Source organism: Triticum dicoccoides, chromosome 5B (genome assembly GCF_002162155.2).
Source record: "Triticum dicoccoides isolate Atlit2015 ecotype Zavitan chromosome 5B, WEW_v2.0, whole genome shotgun sequence".
NCBI lineage: Eukaryota > Viridiplantae > Streptophyta > Magnoliopsida > Poales > Poaceae > Triticum > Triticum dicoccoides.
The window spans coordinates 253,222,583-253,236,181 of record NC_041389.1 but is presented as its reverse complement, the minus strand read 5'-3'; the positions used below and the strand labels follow the sequence as shown (position 1 = coordinate 253,236,181).

Below are 13,599 nucleotides of genomic sequence, written 5' to 3'. Positions count from 1 at the left end.
GGTGCGAGACCCTTCTGGAGCCGCAAGACGACGCTCGTGGCAACAGGCTGTCCTGCCGTGCCGCTGTGCTCTCCAGGGACCCGCAGAGCCCAGTCGCGCCGCACCTTTCCACGTGTCCGCCTACCACAAGCCCGCCAACGCTTTCGGCAGGGGGGTGCTTTCCTTTTCCACTTGGTCCACTTCCCGGTTTGACCTCCGGGGCCCACCACCGAGGGTTGTGCCGTCGTCGTATCCACATGTTCCAGCGGCGGCGGGTCGTCACCGGCCGCCGGTGCATCCTGCCCGTGCTGCCGTGCCGGCGCAGGTGATGCCGTCGAAGACTACGTCGAGCCCACGGGGCTGTCGGCGCACGTCAGACGCCAGGGCGCGGCCGCCGCCGTCGCGACCTTCATCATCCCCATCCGAATCCGGAGGTGGCGGCGACGGGCGGTGGGGGTGGGGGATCCCCAAGATGGCCGGGACGGCGGGGGCCTCTCTGATGATTTCTACCGGGTACCACAGGGCATCAATGCCTTCTATCCGCCCGCGAGCATGTCGGCGGCGCGGTACTTCCACCACCAGGAGGCGGCGGAGAGGGATCCGATCTGGATCATTCGTTCGCAACCAGACCCAGAAGCGCGACGTGTCATTCCGGTGTGCGGTGCACTCCGCCACCTTGACGACCAGGCCGATTCCTCGTAGGACCTCCTGCGAGGCCCTTCGAGTCCATGCGTTCGCCAGAATTCCCATGAGAACCAGCCGCACTAGGTATGGCATGCCAATGCCGGCGGCCTGAGCCTGACGAAGTCAGCGTTTGAGCGTGAGCGAAACACCCCTGGCCAAAGCCTGACCTCGATCCACCATCTGATCTCCGAGCTCCTTACTCCTGCACAGAACCAAGAAATCCTCCGGGTAGAACGCACAGATGGACATGTCCAGCGGACCGATGTCAAACTCCACATGTAGCGTCGCCGTGGCCGCAACAAGGTCCGCGCTTGGCCTCAGGCCGACCGTGGTGACGACGACCGCCCGCTCCAGCTCATCCTCCAATGCACAGAGGTCGTTGCCGGCCTCCAAGAAACAATAGTCCAAAGGATCTTCCTGTAGCGGCACCGCCGTGACAGGTCCCTCGAACGGAGCAGAGAATTGGGGTCCGACCACGCTGTCCATGCTGCCCGCCGACCCAACACGCACCACGTCAGACCAGGCCCTATCCAGGCATGCCGCCACAGCCGGAGGAAGGCCGGTGGCGGTGGCGGGAGCACAGTGGGCGAGGGGGAGGCCGAGGGCGCAACCGGCGCGCGCAGGCGAAACACGGGGGCGGGCCGCGCAAGCGACGAGTCGGAGGGGCTCCGCGGTCGGGTGCAGCCATGGGAGGTGTGGTTGTGGCCACCGCAGCGAGCGCACTTCGTAGGGTTGGTGCAGTGGCGTGAGATGTGCCCATCATCTTCGCCGCAGTTCTATCAGCAGCCATGGAGCGACACGGGGAGGGTCGAGCGCGGTAGGCGGGAGGAGAGTAGGCTCGCCGGCCTGGGACGAGGGCTGGGCGACCGACGCTCCTTCCGGCCCCGCACCTACTGCCATGGCACCCCACCCGAGGCCTACGCTTGGTCAGCCTGTGGCGCCGACGGGGCGACGATGAGGGAGCGCATCCTGGGGGGGGGGTCATTGGAGCCGGGGGGGACGGGACATGCCAAAAGCAGAGGGAGGGCTCGAAATTCCGGATGGGGAGCCAGAGAGCTGAACGCGGCTCGCCATGCAGGCCGGGGGAGGTGGCCGCCGAAGCCGGAGTGGCTTCCGGCGCAGACGCGACGGCGGAGCGGGGGAGCAAAGGTTCAGGTTCCGTCTGCAGATGACTTGCGAGCAAGGAGGCACCTCAAAATTTTGGAGGATTCTAATCCTTAGGAATTTTTTTTATGTGGGTTGTTTGACTTGTAGGATTGTAAACCATAGAATTTTTTTATAGGATTCATTTGTATTAAATTTCATAGGAATTTTTTCATCCACTTGAATCTCTTTGAAGGAATTCTATCGTTTTTCTATGCACAATCAAACAGCCGTAAAATCATGTCAAATTCAAGATAACATGCCATTCTAACCCCACATTTTTCCTATTCCTTATACTCGTATTGGAAATCCTATGAATCAAAAGGCCCTGAGTTTCACTAGCCCTCTTCTGTCCTACAAAATCCCCTGGTTCCGCTATATATAAATCTAAAAGAGTAAAATATCGCTGTTCCGCTTCCCCTACTCTTTTCTTCAAACCCTATCCTCCTTCTCCTTAACCCGCCGCCACATCTCCTCCTCTGGAAGAAACCCTTAGAGAGCTTCAAGTTCCCCGTACCGCGAGAGATGGCGGAAAAGGGCGATGGGCCTGCGATCGGCATTGACCTTGGCACGACGTACTCGTGCGTCGGCGTGTGGCAGCATCAGAGAGTAGAAATCATTCCCAATGACCAGGGCAACCGCACCACGCCGTCGTACGTGTCGTTCAGCGACTCCGAGCGCCTCATCGGCGACGCCGCCAAGAACCAGGTGGTCATGAACCCCATCAACACCGTCTTCGGTGAGCATCTCTTTACTTTTGCATCCTTCACACGCTCAGATCGCTTTATTATTTTCATAAAGCGATAAGTTGTCCACCTCGATCTACTCCGTTTTCACATGGGTTCTAGCCTTCTAGGTCGATATATTTTTGGTCTCGTTCCCTTAGTTCCGTGGTATCTGTAGAAATTTTTGTGCTGTCAACGGTTAGTTAATAGAGGTAGCTGTTAGCTGGTTGGTATCGAGGTTTCAGATCTGTTAGTCTTAGTATATATAACTTGCGCGGTTGGATCTTGTTAATTGTTTGGTCCCACTCGGATCTATTTGTTTAAAGTAGATATTGACAGTGAGTTATTTTACACTTCATTGACATGGAACTCGGATGATACATATTACTCCCTCCCTAAAGAAATATAGGAGCGTTTTAGTGATCTAAACGATCTTATATTTACCGAAAAAGGGTTCCCCCCTTCTTGAAGGTGCCGTCTTGGAGGCCTACACTCCCGAGCTCAGCCTTGTCTCCGTGACAGTCTGTCATGGTGGACTACTCCGACTACTTCAAGCTCTGCCCTTATTGCTCATTTGTTGTATGCTTGGAGTGTTGGGGTGTGGTGGCTGTTACTGTACCTGCTGTATCCGGCCTTGGGTGTGTTGTGTGGTTTCTGTTGTCTGTATCGGTGATCGTTGCTTTATAGTATAAAACGATCTTATATTTCTTTACAGAGGGAGTACGTAGTATTAATATTATTATAGAGCTTGATTGTTTTGTCTTGTGTAGTCCATTTGGTTTAGCATGTTTATAAAATATACATTCCTCTTTGATTTATGCCTGTGTTTTGAGTTATGTCTTAGGTTCTACGACCATTTAGTATCTGCAGTTATGTTTTAACACATGTAGTACTGAATTAGCTACTGGATTGGAACGATTTTTTATCAAATCCCACTTAAGGTTGTATGATAGGCTTGCTTTGCTGTTTACAGCGCACTTCATTGATTATCACTTTTCTGAACTTCCCATAGGTGTTCAGTGCCAATTTGTGTTGCTTTATCTTTTGAATTAGTTACTATTGGTGTTTCTATTTTATTTCTGCAGCTAGCAGATTGATGATGAAATAAAACCAAGCGCTTTTTTGCTGAATTTATGATGATTGGCTTTGGGCCATTAATTTTCTACCACATTTTGTGAAGCAGAATTGGGGCGAATCCCTGATTTGCTCCTTTTTTGTCCGTCTAATTTTAGGTGTGGAAAAATTGGGCAGCAAGCTAAATGTGCCCATAGCTTTTATTGTTTTCAATCTGAACAATCTGCCGCTCATGTCATCAGGACAACCTCGAGCACCTTCAGGTGGTGGTATTGTTGCATCAGGGTCAAAGCTTGTGTTGCCTAGAGTTTGCTACTTGACTCACAAATTCAAACGTGCTCCAATTCCTCTCACAACAGGATGATGAAGCACAAAGACTAACGATATGCTTTGCAAACCTTTATAGCACAATGGCCTGACCTCCATATGAACGCCACCAATCAACTACAATGTAAAAGCAAACACATATGAAAAGTTTGTACAAAATTTACATTGCTGGAATTAACATGATGCATTTAACATGACTTGTGAGGGTTTCTCTTCACCATGTTTTGGATTGCCATTACATTAGAAAGACTTCTCGCTTGTCTTCATAGAGAACAACTTGTTGATCAATCTTGTTTCGAAGTTCGACATCAGGTATCATTTTTGCAAGCAGATCATTAAAGCAACTCCTTAGCTCCCCAACTAAGGCATCATCATTTTTGTCAACAATAGGAAAGAATTTTCCTGGGTTAAAAAAAAGGCAGCCCCGCACAATGGATGATCCATTTGAGTCGCCCAATGTTTCTTCACAATGTCCAATATCTTCTTGAGCAAAGATTACTTGTTTTGTTGGGGGAAAGTTTGATTGATTCTCTGCCTGGCATAAACCATAAGGTCTGCAATCTCCGGCATGGCATGCTTCTCATCACCACCCGCTTGCCTAAGCACTTGAAGAAGTGGAGCTGAAGCTCTAAGGCAGTTCTCAATTGAATGCCACCACTCCACTCAAAGGACAATTTCTTGCACATCCAGGCCCCTTGTGTTTTTCGCTACTTTGCTTGCAACCCATGCTTGACATGTAAATAAACTCCTCATAGCCGCCTTGTGCTTAACCAAACTCTTTTAAGTGTGAGGAACGCCGTGGCAAAACGAGTGGCTGCTGGTCTCACAAGATCTAACCCACCCATAGCCTCTCATTAGACTAAGAACTCTCCCATGCATATATATGAAAGTTGTGACACACCTTGTCCGTGCAATAGGTTTCTTAAATGCTTTCAATTTTCCTACATCTTCGAGCATTAGGTCCAAGCAATGACATGCACATGGACTCCAATATAGTGTAGGGATCCTCAACTCTAGAAGGCGTGAGCAGCCTTGTAGTTAGCACCATTATTGGTGACAACTGAAACAACATTTCAACCGACTAAGAAGAACGTGCCCTTCGGACTATTAACAAGGAAGTTAATCAAATGGCGGCCCCTTCTATCTATCTGACCAGCCATCCGACATGATTGTGCATCCATACTGTTTCCATGCTGCCTCATGTTCCTTGCTCAAAAGACTTGGTTCCTTCACACAGTCATTAGGCTGCCACACTCATAGAAGAATAGTGCCCACTACATATTCACATAGTGCCTATTTTCTTTAGTCTTTGTGCAGGACTCCATGGTGCTTTGAGAACACGCAGAGCATCTCTCATTTACAGCCTCCTTGGGTCTTTTTCGCAGCATGGCAGCAATAGGCAGTGGTAGACTTGCCTCTTCCTTGGATGTTGGCAATAAATGCGTTCTTCTTCTTTACTATTGCCCTGAGCTTTGCCTAGTAATGAGGACACTTGATCCATCTGCATTCACCTACACAACCTCATTATTGTCATCTACATCAACTCCCATGTTCCTGTTGTTTTTCTACAAATACTCTGCCAGCTCTCTCTTGATTTGTGTGGTAGCCTTAGGACAGTCAATCACATCTCCACCGCTACAAGCAAGATGCCTGTGCCTCTTGATCCCTCCAATAGTTATCTTGCCACAAAGATTGCACCAATATCCATACTTCCATCTTGGATCATCTGGCTGTAGTGGCTTTCTTGCTGGATGTTTCATTGGGTCATAAAATGTTACTGAAACGTGCATGAAATGTTTAAATTTAAAACATAATTAAACATTAAAATTTAAGTCCACGACAGCGAAAGTCCACTTCAAACTTAATTAAACATCAATGAAAACTTGAAAAAAAACTGCCTCCTAGCCTCCCAACTCGCAGCCCTAGGCGTCGTCCTCGCCGTCGGAGCTGGTGAGGTTGAAGAAGGGCGGCGACGGTGCAGCCTGCGGGGAAGTCTTGCTTGTACACCGCACGCGCCGCCTCCTTTGGCGTCTGCTGCACTTCCCGCTAGCTCCTCCTCCCGCTCCAGCTGCATGCGTCGCTCGCCGTCGGCCCTCCACTGGGCGATCTAGGTCGCCTCCTGCTTCGACGTCGTGCCTAGCCACACAGTCGGCGCACTCACCCACACCCGCACCACACCCTCTCATTGGTACGTCTCGAGGGCGACATGTGGTGCCGGTGTAGTTTTGGGCTTGGGCTCCACTGGTGGAGGTGGCAGTGGCGGAGGGTAGACGGTCCCCGCCATTGACAACTGGAGCGCCTCCTCCATGCCAAACCAGTGTGCGTCCTCCTTGCGCTGGGACTCTTTGAGGGTGTGCTCAAGTGCCTCCTCGAGTGGGGCCTGGTACACCGTCTTCGCCTCATGGTCCTGCTCCACCACCGGGGGTGGCGGTGCAAAGTTGGTGTTGAGCTGGACAGCGTCGCGTCGGTGCACGTCGTGCCCCGCGGCGAACCACTTCGTGTACACTAGGTCATGGCGCTGCGCTGGCGTGAGCTGGGCATGCTGCTTGCGGAGCTCCACGTGCGCCCACGCAGACTGTGGTAGCGCCGGCACCGGAATGCGATGGGCGTCGAGGTGCCAGCCACGGGGGAAGTTCATGTCGTGCCACGACAGCGGGATGCGGTACCGACGAGCTGCCCTCGTCCTGCTTGGCCTTGCCCTTTATTTTGCCAAAGAAGCCCGCCATGGCTAGGGCTAGGGTTTGTGTCGCTGGCGAGGGAGCAAGTGTGGCTACATGTGGACGGGAGCCCCCCTCCCCTTCCCCGCCGCACGCTTACCATTCAAAAAGAGTGGACTCTGGGCGTTTCTAGCCGCTGCCATGCAGGCCTGAGTTAGGTAGCGGCATTGACTACAACCGCGTGGGGTAGTTCACTGGCATCCACATGGACAGCTAGTGGACAAAATTTGGGTTTGTGTTGGTGCATTGGGCTGACGTTTTCGTCCATCTGGGTCAAACGAACACACGCTTACCAAATGCGTGGATGAGCCCGTCCCCCTCGCTTGCCATCTAAAGAGTGTACTCTGGACAGTGGCGTCATTGACTATGACCGCGTGGGTTAGGTGGCGTCCAAACGGACAACGAGCGGACGAGATTTGGGTTTGCTTCGGCGCGTTGGGCCGACCTTTTTGTTCGTTTTGACTCACACGAACGCGCGCGGACCAAATGCGTGCGTGTGTTGGAGTTGCCCTTATAATTCCTAATAAAGCGGACGCTTTTCTCTCCTGTCTAAGGTGAGGCAGACGCCGCATGTTCTGGGACTTTACAAACAATGTTTGACATATATGACTTGATGGGAGAAGTAATAAAATCATAACCATACCACATTTCTGCGTTCACTGTGATGATTAATTTACATCACTAGTAAATGAGCACGTGCGATGCACGTTGATTTAGGGAGAAAATCAACTGCATGTTGATATTAGGTAGGATATCAATTACTTGTTAATTATTAGATTAATATAGATGTTGATATTTGGTATGCTATCAATTGCACGCTCAACATGTTGATAGCTCACCGTTGGAGCAATCTAGGTCGTTGGATTGACATGGTTTGATGGCCGAGATTAATTGGATCTGCTCCTTTGGGTCTTTTTATATTGGTATGCCTCTAGTTACCATATACCTGCTTATATTACTTTGCTCGTGAGGGTTTATTATTAAATAGGGTCTGTGAGGGTTTATTATTAGATAGGGTCCGTGAGGGTTTATTATTAGATAGGGTCCTTTGGATACACCCCCTTTATAGTTGCCGCCTGTCCAGCCCATTTAAATACTCAAACCATGTTTTCTGCCTAAGTCAGGATGCAGGCGGACGCGGATGTCCGCGAGTCTGCTTCGTCCACGCCGCAAAAAACAGCTAACGGCCTCGCGGACCAGCCGCAAAAGTTAAGTGGGTTTGGTGGACTTGTCCTGCCTGGCCTGCTAGGTACGTGTAGCCTGCTAGGTCCCGTTCGTTAGCAGCTGATGGGGCACGCCGCTTTCGCCATGGCCAAGCCGATGTTGCTGCCCCTGCTCCACGCTCACCATCGCCCCTGCATCTCGCTCCTCCCCGCTTGCGCTGCCTATCCCCGGCAGCGCCGCCCCTCCTCCCTGCTCGTTGCCACTCCGTGGAGGAAGATGCCGAGTGCTGCGGTGGACAGACACAAGAATCCGGCGGCGGAGGAGGAAGAGGAATCCGGTGTGGGAGGATGAGGAATACAAGAATCCAGCGAGAAAGGAGGTGAAGGAACATGCCTGATTCTCTTTCCCACTATGATTTAGTGATCTATTTAGCTGTGGGATTTACAACTCACTTTTAAAGATGAAGTATCTTGATTTGGTACTGCCTTCTGATTCCTTGTGATGTGCTCATTTCTTTCCAAGTAGTGATTCAGTGAGGATTGCGGGCCTGTTTGGTTCATGTCCTGGAGAAAACTTGCCTGGCCTGACCGCTCCCTGAAATCTGCCTGTATCGTGTTTGGTTCGTGACCTGAAAAATGTGGCGCTAGCCTGGCCTGGAAAGGTGATGGAAACCCGAGACCACCATTAGCCTGGTCCAGGCAACTAGAGAGGGACGCCTGGAACCAGCCTGGCGTTGCTAATCATGCCTGGGAGAAGATAAAAGCAAGCATTGGCTTGATGTTACATATGTAAGTGAACTTTTTCTTTTGATTGGACATACGTAAGTACCTAGCCGGTGTGGTCACCAACCAAACAATATTGCCAAAAGCTGCCTGACCAGGCACAAAAGCAGCAGTCCACCAGGCCCAACTCAGGCACTAGAATTTGTCAGGCATCCTTCCCAGGGAGGAAACCAAACAGGCCCTGCATCTGTTTTGCTTGGTCAGTAGTGGAATCATTGAGAATTGATGGATGAATATGAGACTAAGATTGAGTTCCAGCTCCCAAGTATTATCACAGATAATCTTGGAATGAATGGGCTGCTGTTATTAGTGATTAACATTGCTGCCTGTTAGTTAAACTTTTATTTATGCACTAGTAGGGCACCTATATCGCAGGCGTTAAGAACGGACGCCAGGTTTGGAATCCTGGCCGTTTTGGCCGATTCCCACTCGATCCAGGGAAAACTGGTTGTGTCGATGCCAGATGTATCGCCGAGCGCTCCAGGTTTTTTGCGTGGAAATTGGCCTGGACCAGAGTAGACACCTACGTCAGAACCATTGGAAGTAGGGGCGCTAACCAGGCGCTTATCCATAAAATTGTTTTTAATCTACTGCCCAAGCGCCTGAACAGGTGCCCTGCATTGGTGATGCCCGTAGGAGGTACCAGCAACTAACTGTGGCTACTACTACTAGAAACCAACTGCTCTCTTAATTCTCATTGAATTAACTGTTGGAATGAATGTGTTCACTTCATTGCCAGTTTATCATATACATACATATTCTGGTTCTCTCTTCAACTAAGAGTCATTCTTTATCTTGCTGGAACCATGTGTTTTTGTGGTAGCCTAGAGATAGGAAAACTGTGTCTAGTCAAATAGCAAGTGGCAGCTGCAGGAGATTAAACTTAATAGGTACGGAAGCCCCTATTCTACTAGCTTGTATTAGTGAAAGGACCAAACCAAATCTCTTTCATTTTTAATGTGTAAGTGGCAACATAAAGGAAATTAAAGTTAATGAATGTGAGAAGAGGAGAAATTTTTGTTTCAGTATGAAATAAGCAAGTCCCTGAGACTCCATCATCTTGTTATCCATGCATGCAGATGCAGTAATCTTGTTCGTCGATCTGCGGTACTACTACATTAACATTCTTACTTATCTGGTTGGTTCTCTGGTTGATGTGAATTAACCTAACCCTTTTCATTAACATTTTATCTAGAGTAACTCAGGTTAATAATAACTTGATGTTGTTCCAAACAGATTTGCCAATTCCTGTGACAATTAAAGTATTCTTGTCTCTTTACATTGATGATTTGCAAGTAGCAAGCAGGTCCCAATCAAGCTAATTTGTTTTCTTCGGATACTTTGATGGCTTAATTAATTAGGAAGACCGATGTGCAGAACAAAGAAGCTGAGAAGAAGAGGTTTCAAGAAAAGAGGACCTCACATGAGATTCTTAATCTTCAAGGCTCATTTCATATTCTGAATTGTTGAAGATGATTTTGTGTTTTTGGCTATTAATCCATGTTTAGAATAATTATTCGCCTTTACAATCTGTGTTTAGAGTAATTGTTGAAGATGACCTTTACAATCTGTGTTTAGAGTAATTGTTGAAGATGATATTACTTTGAGGTTGAGCTTCTATGCTTAGAGTGATTATTCATAGTAAAATCTGGATGTGTATGTTGATCATGGTGCTATATTGTTCAGGCATCTGCAGTTTTCTCTTTTGTTGTTCAGGAACTCACATATGAGGCAGACACTTGCAGTTTTTTCTTTTCTTTTGTTCTGTGTTGATCATATCATCTTGTAAAATCGATACAGTCCAAACTATGCAGTATTATATATTGGCCTTTTCTTACATGTGTTTGCTGCTCAGCTTTTAAAAAGTTTGCCAACAAAATTATTCAGTGGCAAGCCTACTCATATGTTGCTGTTGCTGTTGCTGGAACTCCCACGTAAGGTAGAGCATAGCAGCAGGCAGCTTGTTGCCCAGCAACAGTTATTCTAATAAGCAAAGCAGTGACTGTGTGTCCCTGCCGGTGTCCCCTGGGCATAGCGGGCAGCTGAACTCGTGCAATTAACACTTGTGGACGGTGCAGACGCTCTGCAGACCTGTCCACTTGCATCCTGATGCCTAAGTCATGTGTTGTCTGCTTTGCCTCAGTTTAAGTAGCACGTGATTCAACTTCTTTTCATATAATGGCTAGTGTTCACTTTTCAGTTTGGTGTTTACGCAATTTCTGACCTGAACTGTATTATGCAGATGCCAAGCGTCTCATTGGCCGGAGATTTAGCGATTCTACTGTCCAGAGTGATATTAAGCTGTGGTCCTTCAAGGTTGTTGCTGGGCCTGGTGACAAGCCCATGATTAATGTCTGGTACAAAGGTGCGGAGAAGCAGTTTGCAGCGGAAGAGATATCTTCTATGGTCCTCGTCAAGGTGCGTGAGATTGCTGAAGCTTTCCTTGGCAGCACTGTGAAGAATGCTGTTGTCACTGTACCTGCATACTTCAATGACTCACAGAGGCAGGCTACCAAGGATGCTGGTGTCATTGCTGGCATCAATGTCCTTCGTATCATCAATGAGCCAACAGCTGCTGCCATTGCTTATAGTCTTGACAAGGAGGCCTCCAGTGGTGGTGCGAAGAATGTCCTCGTCTTCGACCTTGGAGGTGGTACCTTTGATGTCTCTCTTCTCACCATTGATAAGGGTATATTTGAGGTTAAGGCCACAGCGGGTGACACACATCTTGGTGGCGAGGACTTCGACAACAGGATGGTCAACCACTTCGTCCAGGAGTTAAAGAGGAAGAACAAGGACTTACATGCCAACCCGAAAGCTCTTTGGAGACTGAGGACATCCTGTGAGAGGGCAAAGAGGATTCTCTCCTCTACTGTGCAGACCACCATTGAGATTGACTCGCTGTTTGAGGGCACTGACTTCCACTGCACCATCACCCGGGCCAGGTTTGAGGAGATGAACATGGATCTGTTCAGGAAGTGTATGGAGCTTGTGGCAAAGTGTATCAGGGATGCAAAGATGGACAAGAGCACCGTGCATGATGTTGTGATCGTTGGTGGCTCCACTAGGATTCCCAAAGTGCAGCAGCTTCTCCAGGACTTCTTCAATGGCAAGGAGCTCTGCAAGAGGATCAACCCTGATGAGGCTGTTGCCTATGGGGCTGCTGTCCAGGCTGCCATCGTGAGCGGAGAAGAGAACGAGAAGGTCCAGGACCTGCTGGATGTCACTCCTCTTTCTCTTGGTCTGGAGACAGCCAGGGGTGTGATGACAGTCTTGATCCCAAGGAACACCACCATCCCCACCAAGAAGGAGCAGGTCTTCTCCACATACTCGGACGACCAGCCTGGTGTGCACATCCAGGTGTATGAGGGTGAGAGGACCAGGACCCGGGACAACAACCTTCTTGGCAAGTTCAAGTTGTTGGGCATCCCTCCTGCACCCAGGGGAGTTCCCCAGATCACGGTCTGCTTTGACATTGATGCCAATGGTATCCTGAGTGTGTCTGCCGAGGACAAGGCCACTGGGCAGAAGGACAAGATCACCATCACCAAAAAGGGCAGGTTGAGCAAGGAGGAGATCGAGAAGATGGTACAGGAGGCTGAGATGTACAAGTCGGAGGATGAGGAGCACAAGAAGAAGGTGGAGCCCAAGATCGCCCTGGAGAACTACACGTACAGCATGCGCCACATCATCAAGGACGAGAAGATAGCCTCTGAGCTGCAGGCGGATGACAAGAAGAAGATCGTTGAAGCAATTGATGATGTCATCGAGTGGCTGTGCACGAACAAGCTCGCTAATGCTGACGACTTCGAGGAGAAGATGAAGATGCTGGAGGCCGTGTGCAACCCCATCATCGGTAAGATGTACCAGGGTGCTGGTGCCAATGGACGATGACACCCCAGCTGCGTCCGGCGGCTCTGGCCCCAAGATCGAGGAGGTCGACTAAACAAGACAATGATCTGCTAATTATTATATCATGTCATTTCGTTATCTGAGATTTGAGGCTGTGGTGGTTACGGTGCACATCCCACTTAAAACGTGTTAGGCTAACTTTTTATTTGAAATTGCTTATGTGAGAGCCCAGCTGCGTCCGGCGGCTCTGGCCCCAAGATCGAGGAGGTCGACAAAAAAGACTAGTCGATGGTTACTTGTGTCATATCGTTATCTGAGATTTGAGGCTGTGGTGGTTATTGTTTTGATCCGAGCGGTCGGTGCCCATCCCACTTAAAACGTGTTAGGCTATTCATAATGGGAGTAATCTTTTTTCTAAATGTAGGGCAAGTAACTTAGCTAGTAACATTGTACTCCTTTTGTTTTTATTTATTCTGCATATTTCGTTTTTATTTGCTTTGCATATTAGGTTTGATTGAAGGTCAAATTTCGTAAAGTTTGACCAAGTTTATAGAAAAAAATGTAATCCTTTACCATAACAAAGTATATGATGTGAAAGTACAATCAATAATGAATCGATAAATCATGAGTGGACATGCAGCCACGCAAGGTCGATATCATGTCCGCCCATTCCCATGTGATTCTTGCAACTTTTGTACGATGAGCATGTATAGCGATTTCTTCTCACAGTGTCAACTTGGTATAGTTTTAGTATTCCATGATCAATAAGTGGGCATGCCCCACCACACAATAACTACACAAAAGAATGTAATCCATGCTCCCGCGCGTGTTTACTTTCCGGACTCTGTCGAAAAGAATATAATCCATGCTCCCGCGCGTGTTCACTTTCCGGACTCCGCCGAAAAGAGACCATCACGGCTACACACGCGGTTGATGCATTTTAATTCGGATCTGGTGTCAAGTTATCTGCAACCGGACATTAACAAATTTCCATCTGCCACATAACCGCGGGCACGGCTTTCGAAAGTTTATACCCTGCAGGGGCGTCCCAACTTAGCCCATGATAAGCTCTCGCGATCAACGAAGGATATTCCTTCTCCTAGGAAGACCCGATCAGTCTCGGAATCCCGGTTTACAAGACATTTCGACAAT

General features: G+C 48.9%; 1 pseudogene; it reads left to right on the top strand.

Annotated features, from left to right (window-relative positions):
- Positions 1-2,198: 2,198 nt before the first annotated feature.
- Positions 2,199-12,796, top strand: LOC119308272 (annotated as a pseudogene).
- The last annotated feature ends 803 nt before the right edge of the window (positions 12,797-13,599 follow it).